The sequence below is a fragment of the Homalodisca vitripennis genome, chromosome 2 (genome assembly GCF_021130785.1).
Source record: "Homalodisca vitripennis isolate AUS2020 chromosome 2, UT_GWSS_2.1, whole genome shotgun sequence".
Classification (NCBI taxonomy): domain Eukaryota; kingdom Metazoa; phylum Arthropoda; class Insecta; order Hemiptera; family Cicadellidae; genus Homalodisca; species Homalodisca vitripennis.
In genome coordinates this window covers 46100809-46119006 of record NC_060208.1, presented here as the reverse complement: position 1 = coordinate 46119006, position 18198 = coordinate 46100809, and the positions used below count along the sequence as shown (strand labels likewise).

Sequence of the window (18198 nt, the reverse complement as noted above, 5' to 3'; positions counted from 1 at the left end):
TGCACACATTGAGGCACAGAGAAAGGCAGTAAATCAGTCTTGCAATTGGTTAAATTAATCATATAGTAAGCAAGTCACAGTGAATCGTGGCTGGGCTAGCTTGTGTGTGTGCACATACACAAAAATATTGTTATACTGTCTGAATATTTGTATAAGATAAATTATATATTATTGAATTATTTTACAAAAATTATTATAAATGTACACACTTTGTATGATTATTCGATTGTTTCATATTTTTCAAAGAGTATTTCATAATATAAAATTAATTTCAGTTTTATATTATTAACTTGTTTACATTTTTAGTTTGATATATAACCCAATGGGCTAGGTTGCAACTTGCTATATACGAGTAGATACAATTGAATGTTGCATGATCGGTTGTTCAGCTCTAGTCTCTGACTGGTCAGAGGTAAAAGAATTTGGCAGAACCACTCTTGGACAGAATTGAGGTGGCGTGATCTTCAGTTACTGCCATGTCTTTCTCTCAGCTCTCTTTTCTATGAATTGTGCGTGAGTTCATCTCGGGTAGAGTCGCTCGTTTTGGCTGAGCACATGGCACTGTTACCCTCCCCCTTCTCTAAAGTCTTTTGAATGAGTACGTGAGTGTACTTACCCACAAGGTGTGGGTGTTATTCCCCTTGACCCTAGTTTAAACATGCAATCGTCCATCCTCCTCCTCCTGGATGCCAAGTGACTCCGATTATATTGAACTGTGGTTTGTAAACAGCCTTATTTACAAACAGACAGTCTGTTGACCCTGTAACAGTCCGTTTGAGAGTAGGAAACATTCGTGGACTGTATGAGATAAATAAAGACAACTTCGGCAAGTCTGACAAATCCTTTCAAACCTTTCTCCATAAGTATAACTCCTCCTCTCCTATCCAAAAAGTGTTTTATTCGACTATGTAATACTTATTATTCTTCATGACCCGAGTTATTGTGATTGTTGTATTTAAGGTTAAATTGAGTCTAACTTTCCACACATCATTCTAATATAATAAAGAAATATGTTTTTTTTTTTTTTTGTAATAAAGATTGAATCAAACTTTCAATGTGTTGTATGTTAACGTTAAATAATATTATTCAACTAATTATATGTTAATAGTTCCTTTTTCGTATTATTAAGTCAGCAAACTCTATACTTAGTAGGCAAATGTAATTAAATAAGAGATTAATAAATAAAATCAACAAATTAGGTATTAAAATCAGCTTAAAGAAATGAATCTATTTAGTTTAAGAATTCAAGATATAAAATTTTAAGATTTACTTAGTTGCTGTAAACAATAACATGAATGATTACAAGTTTATTAAAACACAATCACAATATCTAATATAGGTGAAAATGTCGGCAATCAAATTAAGCAAAGTAAGGCTGCCTTGCACCAAATGCCCATCCACTGGACGAAGGGGTTGGATGCTCGGTAAAGACCGCTTGCCTGCTTATTAAATGGAATATCACACACCAGCATCCGTCGAACATCGGATGGATGTTTTGGAATCGCTTACAGAGCGACTTTTCATGCATCAGTTAAAATATAGTAATTTGTTCTATAGGATTCAACGAGAGCTGCCTTTTTGAGATTACAAATTTATAATAAACAGTTCACTATTAACATTAAATTTGAAACATGATGTTAATTCAATTATTGTGCCAAACTAACTCGTAATTATAACTTAAGACAAGTCAAGTCGAGGTTAAGTGGTAGAGAGGACTTTATAGTCCTAACTTCGCCTCTAATAAAGACATTTTTCATTTCATTTTTCATTTCATTTCATTTCATTTCAACAACAAAAAGCAAGACCTATTCAAATTTTAAAAAATTGTAATTTTTCAAACTCTTAGCAACAATCCATGGTACACTTCTAAAAACTTACTGCTACACTAAGTTAAATTAAATGCCATGATTTCAATATTTTCCTGATGGAGATCACAATTCAACTGAAAGATGAGATGCAAACAAAACCGTCCGTCCATCTGCTGGATGGATGTTTGCAGTGTGAGGTAGTATTCCATGGACGTCCAATACATAAAATCTATCCATCAGATGGTTGGACATTTGGTGAGAGACAGCCTTAGTTGTTGGTAGGATCAATATCGTATTAAAGAATTTGAAATTGGTGCCATAGATAGGAACTGGAAATTAAAAAATCCTGTTTCTGGTAAGCTAGGGAGGGTACTGCAACAAAAGAGTATGTTAAATCAAAATTTTTGCAGTGACTTTAACATTATCTGTCCAATCTTTCAATTCTACTGTAGAGAGTTCACGTGTGGTGTAGTTAAGGGGTACGGGGGAGCGGGGTACATTCAAGTGAATTCCTCAAATATTCTATTATACTTTCCCAACCCCTCTACTGTAGTGACTGCCCACCTCGGTGTCTGGATTGTATATACGTACCTTATTCAAATACAAAGTGTTATTTTAGTCGGTATTAACAGGATATTTAACCTAGTACATTATTTCATCAGTACTCGTAATTTAGGAATTATCGAAATTTAATGATAATTATCATATGTTTAACATGTATATTGCCTATTTAAATATATACTTATAATTTAACTAAAGTTTTTACTCTATTGTAACTTTTACAAGGCAGCCGACTCTTTTGTATTTGTATTCAAGACTTTTAATGCATGAAGTTTAAAAGTACAAAATAAATCGATACTACAAAAGTAACAATACAATTAATAATACAAAACAAAAAACAATGTTATTAATATGAGGTAATTGTGTTAGAAAACACTTTACAATTTCACCACTTACTATTAGACATGTTTTCTAGCGATAAAATGGCTCAATGTAAATTTTTCCATTAAGGAGTTGTTTACACCCCTTAAAAATAATAGGCGGAGTTCAGATCATTTTCACTTTTGAAATTAAGGGTAAGATGAGCCTAATTCCAAAATTTCATGCAAATCGGTTCACAGTAAAAAATTCGGAGGTAAGACCGTATTTTTCGCTTCAATGACTGCACTATATGTATTTTCTAAACACTGACAAATAAAGTACAATTTATAAAATGTCGGTACCCCCGCGCAGCATTTTGTTTATACATATAATGCCAATTTTTTTAAATTCTAGAATAATATATTATACATGGGTTTTATTAAGAATTATACGGCCTTATCATGGTATAAAGAAATAAAATATTAAAATATACTGTGTACACTGAAATTAAGTTGAAATTTAACTTTTTATAAAAAAGTAAAACTCTTTTTTTATAAATACTGAAATTTTTATACTTTTATAAATCAAATTTTATATATGATGATATGCATCATATTCTGCATTTAATAAGAAAAAAACAACAAAAGTATGAAAATCTGTTGGGTAGTTATTTTACAACAGTTTTTTTTCCCAAAAGCTTACAAATATGTGAAAAGCAGCCTGGCACTTTATGCATATGCCTTGGGAAAATACCTGTGGCACTCAAAGGGTTAAAATAATTACATACAAAAATAGCAATATAATTAATAACACTAAATAATGTTATCAAAATAATTACAAATATTAGAATTGCTAACAAATGTAAATAAACTAATGGACAAAAATAAAACACGAACAATGATGGAAAGAATATGATTGATAATACTATGTAAACTTAATTTTCTTTTAATTAAAGACAAGATATAGTGCAATTATTTATTGCAATTACAAATTAAATAAATGATGGTATTTGATTCATAGATAAAATTAAATAAATTATTCATAGTCTGGAATACGCAATGGTTTTAGAAATGCATGAAATTGATTGACAGGGAGCCCTACACATTCCAACTCCACTTGTGAGCATCATACAGTACTTTTCTTTTTTTCTCTAAGCTTGCTTGTCCTCGACCAAATAGTTAATTAGTAGAAGTATTTATTACTATATCAGAGTGTTAATATTTTATTCTTTCTGTACATATATATTTAACAAGCATAATTTTTTATTCTTGTCACTAGAACCCCATTGACTAAAACCTGATTAATTAAATTCCTGGTAAGTAAATTGATTGTAAAAAAATAGTTAGTATTAATGTTTCAGTTATATAAATAAATAGTGACCTTACAACAAAATGAATAAATCAAAGCTTGGTGTATTCACAAATATTGTGGATGTGACTACATGCTTAACAAACGTTTTTGCCATAGATAATTTTGTGTATTATTCCATATTTACCAAATTGTATAATCAAATTATCTAGGTCTCATAAAATTCTGTGAAATTATTATTTTGAAAATGTGTTTACTCAAGTATTACGGCCATAATGAGTGACACCTATTATATTAAATACCACTCTTTCATTGTTAACAGTACCAAACTTGTATTTTCATAAGTAATTATAATTTAGTAGTAAATAAATATTTCAATTCAATTTATAAAAATATATTTTTAAACTACACACAAATGTACAATTTTATATTTAAAATAATATGAATCTCTATAATCTAAATTACCTATTTAAGAACACCAGAATGTGAGTGCATTTAAACTAGTAACACTTAATGTTTTATTTTGTTTCTCAACTTACTTAGTTTATTTACTTTAACAGGAGATCTGAAGAGAACATTGTTCTTCCAAACAGGTCGCAAATTTAGGTTACTCAAAAATACCACAGTGTCATTGATTCTTCTAAGTTTAATAATAGGATACATGATAGAATTGTGTAAGGCACAACATTTTTGATTTTCCAGTGACTGTAACTTTTTCTTGGAAAAACCACTAACTTCCTTTTTAATAAACAGTTTATTTACAGTTCTTGGCAACTTTGATGTAACTGAACCTAAATTCAAAAGAGGTGGAACACCTGACAGTTGGCATTTTTTCAGTTTTTCTTCATTCACAAAGGAGTATTTCATAGTATGGTTGTTAAAGCACTTGAAGAGGTCAGTGCCATCTTTAAAACTTTTACTTGAATATTTTACATTTGTTTCAATATTTTTTAATTTTATATTACAGCCACTACAATATTTCAAATAATTCATAGTCTCCTCTACCTTACGCAGACTTGGTGAGAAAAAGGGGTGGTCAAATGGGACCAAGTGTGGGGTGACATGTTTCCAGAAGTTTAAATTCTTCTCTCTCCGAAACACAAACTGCGTGTTCTTCAAAGGTGAAGAATGTCTTGTTTTTAAGTCTAGATGATCCATTGAGAAATTGTAATTAATCCTAGAAAAAATAAATACAAGAATTATTTAATTGTGCAATTGAATTCCCTCCTCTACAGCTTAGGTCAGAGTCGGATGTGGTTTTGTTTTGGAGGAGGCTTAGAGCATGTTTAGTGAATTATGCTAACTGTCCAATCTGTAAAATAGTGATACTATAGTAACATATCTAATACATAATTATCATATCTGATATTTAATATAGTTTACACTGTAAGCAGGTGCTTTATAGTCTAATTCTTATGTCAACTATATTTATAGACAAATAATATTGAATGGACCTTTGTCAATGCTACATATATAGTTGGATGACAATAAAAGATTTCACTTTGACTAACCCTGTGGGTCTTGTTTTCGAGTGTGGCCAGCTCCCTTGTTCAGTTCTGTATTTAAAGTAGCAATGTTTAATGCTCAGTTGGTTAATGTAGTGTCACATGCACATGTAATGATACTTGTGGGTGACATATCCCAGCTAATACATCCTTCCTATGAATTCTCAAGTGCCTTACCTGCGTATAAACTGAAATGTGAGTGTAAAACAGACATCATCTATTTCTGCTGACTGCAGTGGAAAACTCATGTCCAGTGCAAAAATCTAGAAACTGTCCATAATTCCAAAGTGGAACCCAGTGTCTGCCTTTAGGATCCCGCTACATTTCTTGACATGTTTATAATTTCTCTTCATTGTATAACCTATAGCTCCCTCATATCCCTCACTATTTAAAAAACATATGGATATCATAATTTATTAATTAAAAATTTACCTTCTGACTCAATATTGCAACATTACGAGTCGTTTCATCAACACTGACATATTTAGGTGTTCCCTAAAGTAAAAGTGTGGCAGTAAAAGTGACCCAGACAATGCAGTGAATGATAAAACGTGGCTCGAACAACTCAATATAAGGTAATGTCAACTCTCATTGGTGCACATTCAAGCGAAATCCAATGTACGGAAAGTAGATGTGGACGAAAGCCAAAGTAAGGTAGAGAGGGATGAGTTCAGTTTTTTAGATCATCGATACAACAAAGTAAAAAATGTGAGCACAAAACATTTAGTAAATTCAAATCTAAGGCAGTTTATATTTAAACTAGAAGTTAAAATTTTTTCTTCCAAATTTATTAACACTGAGTATTAACATCAATCTACCTGTGATTAGTTCAAACTCATTCAATTAACCATAATAAATATAATCGTCTAGTGACACGGACAGTATGTAGAACTCCATAGTTTGATATTTAAACCTGAGCTGGATTAAGACAATTGCAACGAGTGCTATTAAGGCTAAATTTATTGGAAAATGTCACTGTAGCATTGTTACTGACCCAAACACTATTGACGAGGAGAAGAAAAATACATTGTATCTGTTGAATCTGATGAAAATATAAATCAAGTAAATTTAATACAGCCACAACATGTAAATGACTCTCTTCATGCACCCAACAACTCACAATAAAATAATAACAATAATGAATGCCATAAAAATTAAAAAAAAGTCCTCTGGCTTAGATCATTTTAAGACTATACAGTTAAAAATATATCAGAATATTTATCACCAGTCTTGTCTTATGTAATAAAGCTTAGCTTTGAAAAAATTAAATTAGATCTTCTTTCCATTAGAAATTGATGTAGTAAAAATAAAATCCAAGTTATCGTACTTAAAACCAAGCTTGTTAATTCTTATCTCAGAGGCTTCACTTTCCAACATGCTCTAAAATATCGATTCAAATTATAATTCTATTAATTATGCAACTGTCAAGTAATAGAACAAGTATGTAATTTTAAATATCCAGGATTAGTTTTTGATGAAAAACTTTCTTGGGATGGACATATTTCATCATTGTACAACATACTAAAATACAACATTACAATGTTTTATTACATAGGAGATATATGCTATCAGACATTGCCTTGTAATATATACTTTGCACTTATTCAGTCCAGAATAAAGTATGGCTTGATACGTTGTCAAATACTTACAAACATATACTAGTAACACAAAAACATTATATTCGCATTATTCTGGACAAAAATGTAAGAGAAAGTCCTTTTCCTATGTTTTGCAATCTAAAACATACTTCCTATGCAACACTTTTTGTGTACAAAGTTTTAAAATAATTTTTTGCTTGAAGTGGTAACTTTGGAAACAAGTAACCTATACTACAAAATTAGAAACGCCCAGCACAATGTATTTAGAATTCCCAAAGTAAATAAATCTGTATTTAGACAATGTTTTGAATACACTGGACTGCAATACTTTAATCAGTTGTCAAATGAAATTAAATTGTGTAGTAAACAAAGAACTTTTTGTCATACCCTAAATAATTGGCTTTTTCAAAATTATATTGAACTCTTGTTCTCAGTATCAACCTAGACTTATGGTTTATATTAAGAATTAAAAATTCTGGTATATTTGTTTCTTTTTTTGCTGTAACTGTATAGTTTCAAGAGTAGCAGTGTACTGCAAATATGAATGATAGTATTATTTGCATTTTACTACAGATTCGCATCAGTAACAAATATTCAAACTAAGTTTATCTATAAGGTTTAGTGATTGGAACAATTAATATATGTATGTAACGCATCCGGAATTGGAGTTTCTTGATAATGTGGCACGAAATATTTATGGAATCCAAAGGAAAACCAAGAGGTAAGAGCAATAATATAACTCAATGAGGTATTCCTCCATTACTACAACTTGAGAAGCGCAAAGTGTTTTAAGCATTGCTCAAGGAATCACAAAGCAATGCTCCAGGGACAACGTTAAATTTTTGTGGGACATGTCAGTAAAGTCTGCATCACTTCGCTTATTGCCACAAAGTCCAAATCCAACAAATAATCAACCGACCAAGTATGTGACATACAAAACAATCAGTATATAGTATTCAAAACATCGCAGACATTTAAAAAAATTTTCCATCACAAGAAACCAAGCATTTCATGCCTTTATGCCTTGGTAACTGTTGAATACATGCCAGTAAAATTTGAAGTAGGCCTACGAGTAGATTCAGGGTCAGGATACACCTTTCAACCATGAAACATGTTCAACCAACTAAATCTAAACTTACCACTTCAGCCTACAAACATAGCATTTAGATTGTATACCCAAAATGTTTTTACTCCATATGCAGGGAAAAACTGATGTGAGTTACATATCGAATGCTTTCAAAATGAAATTTACATCGTACCAGACAACTACTCGCTTAAATTAGGTCGAGTAAGGATCTGCAATCTCAAAATCGACCCAATTTCTTTCGATAACCAGCAAGCAACTTCTCAACCCATCAACTTTATCAATAACAAAAGCAATCAATAAAAAGGCTGCGTACCTGACTTCAAAGTGTCACTCAAGCTTCATAGAGTATCAAGTATCATAGAGAGCACGATCTTCCTTACAAATTGCAAAGAAAAGTATATCTTGAGCTACATTCTCTCAAAGCGTAAGGAATAATCAAAAAGATCGACATTATCGACTGGGGCTCTCCCCTTGTAGTTATTCCTAAAGCAAGCGGTGGGGTGCGCCTCCGTGTCGACTATAAGGTAGGAACCGAACTTCTACTAAATAAAATATGAAACTTCAAATGCTTTTGCCAATTGGATCTGTACAAGGCGTATCTACACATCCAGGTCGACGATCCATCAAGTGAGATATAGACATTAACAACTCACTTGAGGAACAGACAAATGAACAAGCTATCCTTCGGTGACAACCAGCACCAGCAGAGTTTAACCTATCATCAACCAAATTCTCAGAGAAGTACCCAAGACCGAATACTACTTTGACAACAGCATAGTCCACGGTTCAACAATAGAAAAATGCAGATTAAAATTCAAATCAAATCTTTAATTGCTCGTTACAATGTCACACTGTATGGCAAACATCATAACTAATTCTAAATTTTAAACTTTCATACCACATCACCACCACGTCCAAACTTGCATAATTTTTCATACATTCCAGTCTCATTCATCTTTCGCCAATATCAACCCACTTCCAGCGCTGGAGTCAGTTATCGAATTGGGTGGACTCCCAGTTAAACGCCAGAAACTCGTCAATGCTGTAGAATGCATTTGACACCAGAAAGCGCTTAAGACGAGCATTTGACGCCTTGGGTGTTTTGCATAGAATTTGACAATCTGTTGATGAAATGAACACCTGCCTGCGAAGGCAAGTGCTCATAAACCACCGTTCTGTGTTTTCCAGTACGGTAGTTATCTCTGCCTCTAGTCTCATACCCGTGTATATCACGTCCCCTGGTTAGTAGGGCATATTTAAACAAACAAAACAAAGATGTTTTTAAAATGTAGAACTTAATGTGTGGTCCTGACGTTCTAGCCCCTCTACAACCATATCAACCAGACTCAACACTGCGTCTATTGTCGATTTATTTTTCCTAAGTCCAAATTGGTGTTCAGAAAGCTGGTTGTTTTTATTTAAGAAGTAAAGAATTTTTGTTAGAAAAAGTTTTTCAAATATTTAAAAGACAAATTGACTAATTGAGTCAGTGGTTTCACAATATGCCTTGAGCATTTTTTTATTAACCACGTGGATCTCAATTCTAGATCATTTGATCTTTTAGCTGGGAGTTGTTGAATGATTCTATCGAGCTCTTCCTCAAGTACGGGAGTCAGAGCCATTGAGGCTATTGGACTCTGTCTACACGTGGGATTCTCCTGTGGCAGTGATGGACGAGGGCCCCGTCCACAAGCAACAGATGCAAAAAATCCATTAAACTTGTTGGCAACCCTAGAAGCATCACTCACAATTAGTGTGTCCCCCATTTTGACTGTGATGTTTATTGGTAATGATGCCCCATACAGTTTTGGAAACGGTTTGTTGAAGAAATAATTGATTTTGAGACATCATACGCTTTTGCAGCTTGGATCACCTTTGTGTAATTTTTTTTTGTAAATAAAAAAAAATTTTTGAACTGTTCATTGGCTGTTTTTCTGTTTATTTTGGAGAAAAAATTAAGTTTTCCTCACGAAACCAGAATGTGTTTGGTGAACCAAGTATTATTAACCTTCTTTTGACAAACTTTGATCGTTTTTGTGGGGCAGCAGGTGTTGTAATGAAAATTAAAACATTCATTGAAAATTTGGACAATTTAGTCCTTTGCTGTAAAGTAGGCTTTCTAAAATAACTGAATGTCCTTTTAAGTTTGCAGAGCATCCTTTGACCTGCAGAATGTCTGGACTGGGGAAGCGTCTCTCGGCGTCCGCGTAGGAGACATTCTGTATGCTAGCTGGCCATTGTTTAACTTGTACGCATGTCTCAAGCAACTGCAGAAATTTGACTTAAACCTCAATCAAAAATAATGCCCTTTCTTTCAGGAACACATAGATTTCTAGGCCACGTTGTTGAACACGACAAAATCCTGAAATTGCCTGCGAAGATCAACGCAATTCTGGAAATGAAACATCCCACATCAATTGGAGAAATAAGACGATTTTTAGAGACGGTAACCTATTATTCACGGTTTATTCCCAATGTTTAAACCGTCACAGTATAGATGAATTAATTAGACGTGAAACGGTCTGTGGTCGCGCAGTGGGCAAAAACGCGCATGCACGATCCGTTCATCGGTCAGTTCTGTATGCTCCACAAGTGCGTACTAGCGTGGCTTAAAACATACTTAGGCCTATCAGTGCTTAAAAGGGACACCGCAAGTGCTTCGGTTTCGAAAACTGTATGCAATAATATAGGCCTACAACATTTATATGGAGAAACAGTATCCCGAAGTATTGTGTTAACGAAGTACAATGAAAGCCTAGGTGCATCAGAACGATATCTGCAATCAGGGCCGCAGCTACATATTTTTCCAGGGGGGCAAGCCCTAAATTTTCCGCCCCCTTTCTAACACTTGACTCCGGAAATTTAACAAGTATTTTAAGTGCTGTTTCTAAATTAGTTAGTAAATAATCCATAAATTTTAAATGATAATTATTATATTTCGGAATTTTGTATCAGTAATAGAACTAAAGTTTACTTTACGTTTAAGTTTAGTAACTTAAATTTACTAGAAACGTGAGTACAGAGTAACAATGATTTATCTAACATTTTTTATTACACTACAGTAAAATATAAATACATTTTAAGAAACGTAAAGTATTAATGTTGTCATAATAATATACATTAGAATGTTTATGTTAATTACTTCTCATTATGTTCAAAGTTTTCATAATGGCACAACCAACATCACTAATTTTACATTATTTGAAGTTTAAACAGTCCACTATGTAGGCTAGTTATTTAAAAAAATTAAACAAGGGCACAACATTTTGTAACAAAATACAAACTGAACTCTGCATAGAAACTTATAGTAAATTATTAAGTGATTAAAAATATGTATTAACCTATTTCTAAACTTAATTAAATTTAACCTTTCTCAATTTTTTGGCAACAAATACATATTGTTGACGCCCTCTGCTGTTCAATTGAAATTATACTTAAATTTCTTAATCTCTGTTGTTTTATAGTGCTTCTTAAATAATTTTTTATTAATTTGTACTAGCTAAAACTTCTTTCCCCCGAAGCAACAGAAACTGGGAGAGTAAGGAATATTTTAAGAGCTATTGTAATATTCGGGTAGCCTTCTTGTAAATGTTGCTCATAAAAGTCTGTTGTGAGTAGTTCTTAAATTATTATCCATATCAAGAGCATGCCATTTAAAACTTTCTACATTCTCTAGCTTCAGTTTTAGTCTCTAGCGTGGCCCATTAATACATAAATCTTCAAACGCTAGGAATAATTTATCAATATGTTTGAAGACTACTTCAACAGACTCTAGTCGTGCTGACCACCTTGTTTTACTTTCTGCCTTCATAGTTAAGAGAACATTTTTTCAGCACTTCCCATGTTGAAGTAGATGCACTGAAGTAGTTGTAAAGGGAATGTAACACTCCAAAATAATTTTGTGCTTGGAGACAAGTATCAGCATCTTAAACTCCGACTAAGTTTAGTGAATGAGCTGAGCATGGCACAAAATATGCGAACTTGTCCACTTTTATTATTTTAGCTTGCATACATTGATACTTTCCAGCCATATTATAACCATTATCATTTGATTGGCCTCTACATATCTTCATATTCAAGCCATCATTATCCACTTTTGTCATAATTTCTTGGGAATTCTTTCCCCAGTTTTGTCAGAAATAAGGAACAAATCTATGAAACTTTCCTCAACTTCAGGACAATTATTATTTAATTTGACATGTCGAATTATCTCTGTCATTTGTTCGTTGTGACTGATGTCTGGGGTACAGTCGAACGCCAGGGAAAAATACTTAGCTTTTTTAATATCTTGAATTATATCTGCTCTTATTTTGTTTGCAATGTCAAGAAATTCATCCTGAATTTCAGATGAAACATGGCTAAGCTGCCCTTTCTTATGGCGTTCTATGTGTTTTTGAAGTAGGATATTGTAGTGGGACAAAAGAGCTATTGTGTTAAAAGATTTCCCACTTTCTGGATTTTTAAAATCACATCTTTCACTTGTTTCTTTAAATTTAAAATAAAATCAATAATACAACGTAAGACTTCTTTCCAGTGAAATTCTTTTTTTGCAATAGCGTCTTGCAGTTCCTTATCTATGCCTCCTTTCCCAAGATTTGCCTTTAAAGACTTCGACATGTAAAAGCAACATTTGTGATTGAAGGAATTTTCATGTTCTGTTATTTTACTAAGTTTTTTCAATTTTACAAATCCCTCTTCTCTGGCTAATGATGAAATGTTAGATTCACGTGAAAATGAACGAGAAACATTCTGCAAGGAATGCAGTACAGAGAAACTTTGGTTTCACTGTAAGCTAAAGAATACCATTTGATCCGTTCTTTAATGATTTAAGAAACCAATCTTTAGTAATAGTTCGTCAGTCCCTTTCGCTTTTGGATAAGTCTGGTGCATAGTTACGATCAACCCTCATCTTAGTAATGTAACATATTTCAGAATCAGTTTAATATTTTAGCCATGTATTAGGGTCATTAAAATCAAATGAAGGGTACAGAGGAAGAAGGAATGTCAAAAAAAATTTTTTGTTTTGTTGATCTATTATACAAGGTGTTTGAAAAGTCTGGGTACAGCTTAATATTTTACAAACCATAGCAGATAACATCTATAAACTTTGCACAGTGCCATATGGCTATGTAAACTATTTTTCCTTGCTATTACCATGACATGCCAACCATGGGGGACGGCCCACAGAGGAAAACATGGAAATCTTAAATGAAAGCATGGGTCGAGTGATACCTCATTTGAAAAAAACACAATAAATACCGATATTTTTTAGTTTTATTTATTTTGTTATAAATTTATGACATAATTTGCTAATTAAAAAAATGTCAGTGAAAACACATTGGTTAGTAGAGTGAAACGCCGCCTACTGCATCAGAATACAATGATCCAGTCAGAAATGGCAGCGCATAATGTACTTCACAATGTGTACCTAAAACAACCCGCCATTTCTGATTGGATAAACCTTTTGAGATGCGGTTTGTGGCATTCAACTCTACTAAGTGAGCTCTTTAGAGGACTCCTACACTACCTCATCAGACTAGACAGCGGCTACACTTTCGAACGACATATCGATCAATTAAGACTTGGTGGGACACCAATGACAGTCACCTTCTCTCCTAACATACAATACGATGCTCAAGGAGCACCAAGACCAAAATTACCAATAAAAGACATGGCTGTGTTACCAACTCAACAACATAAACCACCTCTTCAAGTCATTGAGCAACCTCAACACGAAACCGGAAATTAAAATCCAGTACTGCGCCGATCCACTAGAACACATTGCCAGCTTGTTTGAAAGACTTTGTTAGATTTAAGTTTTCATTTTTTCGACTTTTTCACTCTTATTTTTTTTTTAAAGCGTGGGAGAATTAGTGTCTCAACCAAATGTTTACAATATTGTACTATTATTCATTTACGTTTGCTCCGATTATCTGGAAACCCTACTCACGTCTGTGGAAACAATACAGAACTTCATCATGGTAGTGATCGTGGAAGAAGAGAAAGAGCAAAAATCTCCAAGCTTCTACGGTATAAACAGGTGAGGGGTCCTAATTTTCACCTTTGAAAATTAGGAAAACGCGGAATACCTGAAAGGTAAACAAGATACCCTAAAATCTTTGTAAGGAGCCAGCCTGAGGATTGTGCCTGAAGGAGAAATTCCTCGTGCACGAATCGTGACTGCCTACTTCCTAAATAGTGTAAATAACTCCACCAAAAAGATCATAAAGTTCTTAAAGGCACAATACAAAGAGCTAATGGGAATGGAACGTGCTGTCCAGGAGTGATGAGAGTAAGTCAGAGCTGCTTACCATGGCTGTCGACTGTGCCACAGCAAATAAGTTAAGCTTGAAAAAGAGAATCCTTGGATCAGCTATACGTTTGGGAAGATTCAGCTAATATTCAAGAAGAAAAATCAGAGGAACACTGATGACCCTAATAAAGGTGATTGGGACCTCAGGAAAGTCTGAAACCGAGGAACAGCCCACTGCGGAAGACATGGAAGTAGAAGAGACCCCAAAGACACAAATGATTCTGCAAATACCTTGCCAGAGAAGTCTACTCCAAAAGACTGCGGTGGAAAACGATATAACGTGCTCCCTTTTTCTGAAGAAGGGATCCATCCTGAATGGACCATCGGTTTCGGCCTAGGGGGAGGAAAGACGGCACCATATCAAAGCACTCCAAAAATATGAACGGGAGTGTACTCCCTGAGGGAGGTGGTAAAAAGGCGAAGTAATATTCCTCATTCAGATAAATCTCCACCATGCTAAGGGCGCAACTGACAGTTTGGAAAGAAGGTTTATCACAAAAGGTCTGGACATTGCCGTAATGAACAAAAGTTTCATCAGGGACCTAACGACTTAGGTCGGTAATCTTATATATATATATATATATATATATATATATATAAAATCGAACAAATGAAAACCCAATAGTCTGTGTTGTATTCTCAAAACAAATGATTGGTTTTCCTATTACAGATCTAATAACAAAATACCTGGCGGCAGTGGCAATTAAAGTAACCTCACAACAAGGATAAAATAGGTAATTTTTGCCTCAACATATTTCCCTTATCCTCTAACATACTGCCCACCATTGGAAATACAAAGGCTACTGCAGTACTGCAGAAAAATGTGTACTTCTCATTCTCGGCTGTGACTACAATGCGCACCATGCCTTCTGTGGCAGTACCAACATTAATCCTAGAGGTGAGAAACTCCTGCAATTTATTTTTAATAAGGCCTTTAAAATGTTAACATAAGGTGACATGTCTCACAGTTTTCACTTTTGGACCATTGTCTTATTAGTTTCGACCTAGTGGCGGCAGTAGATACGCATGTGACACACAGGATTCCTAAATCCACCTAATGGAGAGGATACATAGTGTCCATAGTAGAAGAGTTGTAGGAAATACAAAAATGAGTTCAGTGATACAAAATATATGTAACACGTTTCGAGATTTGCAATCTAATCTCTTCTTCAGTTAATTGCATCACTGAACGATGGAAAATATCCGGAAAATGCTGCTTTATTCACAATCCTTCCATCGTCACAAACAAACTTCAAACAAACTATTGCTATTATTATTTTGAACAAAACAATATAAGGTTTTCGGGTATTAAAATGACAAATAATAAATTTTAGAATATTCAAAGTGGAATTACTTTTCCTGCAAGATTGTAGGAAATTATGATTAAGTGAATTTACAATATTTGTTTTTTTCAGTTACAGTACGTTTCCTGTAAAGCAATAATGGCCGGGGGTATGCGTGGCCAGACTATTTCGAATTTAATTTCTTACAGAAAGATACTGGCTTGAGAGGTGTTTTTCGTATATCGCTATAAGTGCGGGGCAGCACTGAGCAGCAGCCTGCGCTGATGGTGAGAGGCACTTGTGTCAGGCTGATATAAACTGTTATTTTTAGAAGGTCTAAATTAAAATAAACGTCTTTTATTTGGGTCAAATTTCCACTGATTTCAACATTAGTATTTTACGTATCCAAAGATGGCGTAACGGCTGACAATGACAGGAGCAAACAATAAGAAGTTGACTTACGATTATAACATGAACACGTGATCCCGTAGTACCATGAAATATTAGTCCGCGCGAAAAAGGTAGTTTACTTTTAATGTTCTATAACTTCATTATTTGTCATTTCCACCCATTGAAACCTTATATTGTTTTGCTCAGGAAGATACTACCAATAGGGTAATAATGCTAAACTGTTATATTGCTGGTCCGGCCGTTTACTTCATAATTACCGAAAAAATCCTAGGGGCGTATCTTCTTATATCCATGGATATCAGAGAACAGGAGCCCTCAAATGATTGGCTTCTGTATAAGTTTCAGATTCCGAGGGTGTAAAAAAAGGAAGGGAGGCGCAAAGGTCCTTTAAGGGTTACTTGACTATGAAACCGCCTTTTTCTCTCGGGCAAAAAAAGCTTTTATAACAATGATTTTATCCTCTACAAGTGAAGAAAATGTTTTACCTATGACAATATGGGTGTTGGGTGCTCTGTTTTATTGTGTTAGAATGAAAATTACAGATATTGTGTCATTTTTTAAACATGGAATTTTACATTTCTTTTCTTTGTGTAAAACAAAAAGGAGTCTGTCGTTATCTATATCCTCCACTTCATTAGATATTATGTAAGCTGTCTTTTCTTTGGTTGTTTTGTTATTTTTAGTTTTAGGAAAGTTGGTGCCCGGATATGCCACTTTTTGATCAGATCATGTGGACTAACTTAAGTGCTCACATGATCTGGGCTCGAATTTAGGTACTATCTGAAAGGATGTTCTTTTTTCCAAGAAGTTGGAAAAGCTACAAGCGGGTAGCTCCAAAACCCGCACTGATGGCCACAGGCATTTCGAATCAGTACTATTCCAACATAATTTCAGTTATTATTTAAGCTTTCCTTTCTTCATTTTTTTAGTTTAAGTTGAAATGTTGTAAACATCTAAGTACAAAATTTTAGACTGAGTTATTCATTCACTACAGAAATCTTTGTTATAAAAATCAAGAAGTTATCCCATAACTTAATTTAAACCGACTTTCTACACGAGCTTAGGCTAAGTAATGCAATACCTGTATTGGATATATTTTAATATAATCTACCAAATCTATATTCAACTTAAGCGGGGCTGTTGCGTGCTAAAATGGACTAGACTACTACAAAAAACTTATTAGGTTAGGCTAGATTGGGAAGGTTAAACATTTCGACATTTCTACATTCACAATAAAGGCTCCTACTGATAAATTTACCATACTGTACGTCAAGAATAGTTTCTTCCTATATGACTTCATTTCACCAGTTAAACACGGGCGGTAAGATTTAGTTTAAGTGCTACAACGGACAAAATCCAAAATGTTTTTCTTGTTTGTTAAAAGCAGGTTTTGAGTTTTATCCATAAGCCTTAAAGTTTTTTCTGTTTACTTTGAACGTAGAGTTTTAATTCAAATACGAGTAAACAAAACATTAATAATTTAATTGCAAATACATACGGCAGATTTGTTTTGTTTTAATCTGTAATTTCCCTAAAACTGTCAATCATATTATAATAATTACCTATGATTGTCTATAAGTGTATTGTTATTGCATTAAATCAGTAATTCCTATCATGTTTTCTTACGATTAAATTGTTAGAAGATGTTATCTTCCTCCCACGGCCAGGAGCCCGTCAGTATATTCTATCTCCTAATCCGAGAAGGAAGTAGGGCCACGGGGACAGAGAAATGAGCTAGAAAATAAATATGTAATGTAACTCAAATAAAAAATTTGCTTTACAATTTTCCATTATTATGTCATTTAAATAATGGTTTATTTCTTTATATGTTTCTATAACTTTTGATTTTGAACTTCCTTTAATCTATTATAATATTTACTTGTAGTTTCTTTAAAACATTCACCCCTAAATTCTTTATACCGTGGGGACTCAAATTTTACATTATTTAATTTTTTTCATTATCTAATGGACATTTTAACCAAAACGATGTAAAATACAAATTCTTGTTAACCACTTAACGGTTT

The 18198-nt window shown here is 33.5% G+C and overlaps 1 long non-coding RNA gene across 1 annotated transcript; it reads right to left on the bottom strand.

Annotated features, from left to right (window-relative positions):
* Positions 1 to 4355: 4355 nt before the first annotated feature.
* On the bottom strand, positions 4356 to 17676 carry LOC124353877. The gene is made up of 2 exons (XR_006921636.1): positions 17433 to 17676; positions 4356 to 5154 (listed from the first exon to the last, which is right to left on the bottom strand). It is a non-coding gene; the product is annotated as an uncharacterized LOC124353877 (long non-coding RNA).
* Between the last annotated feature and the right edge of the window lie 522 nt (positions 17677 to 18198).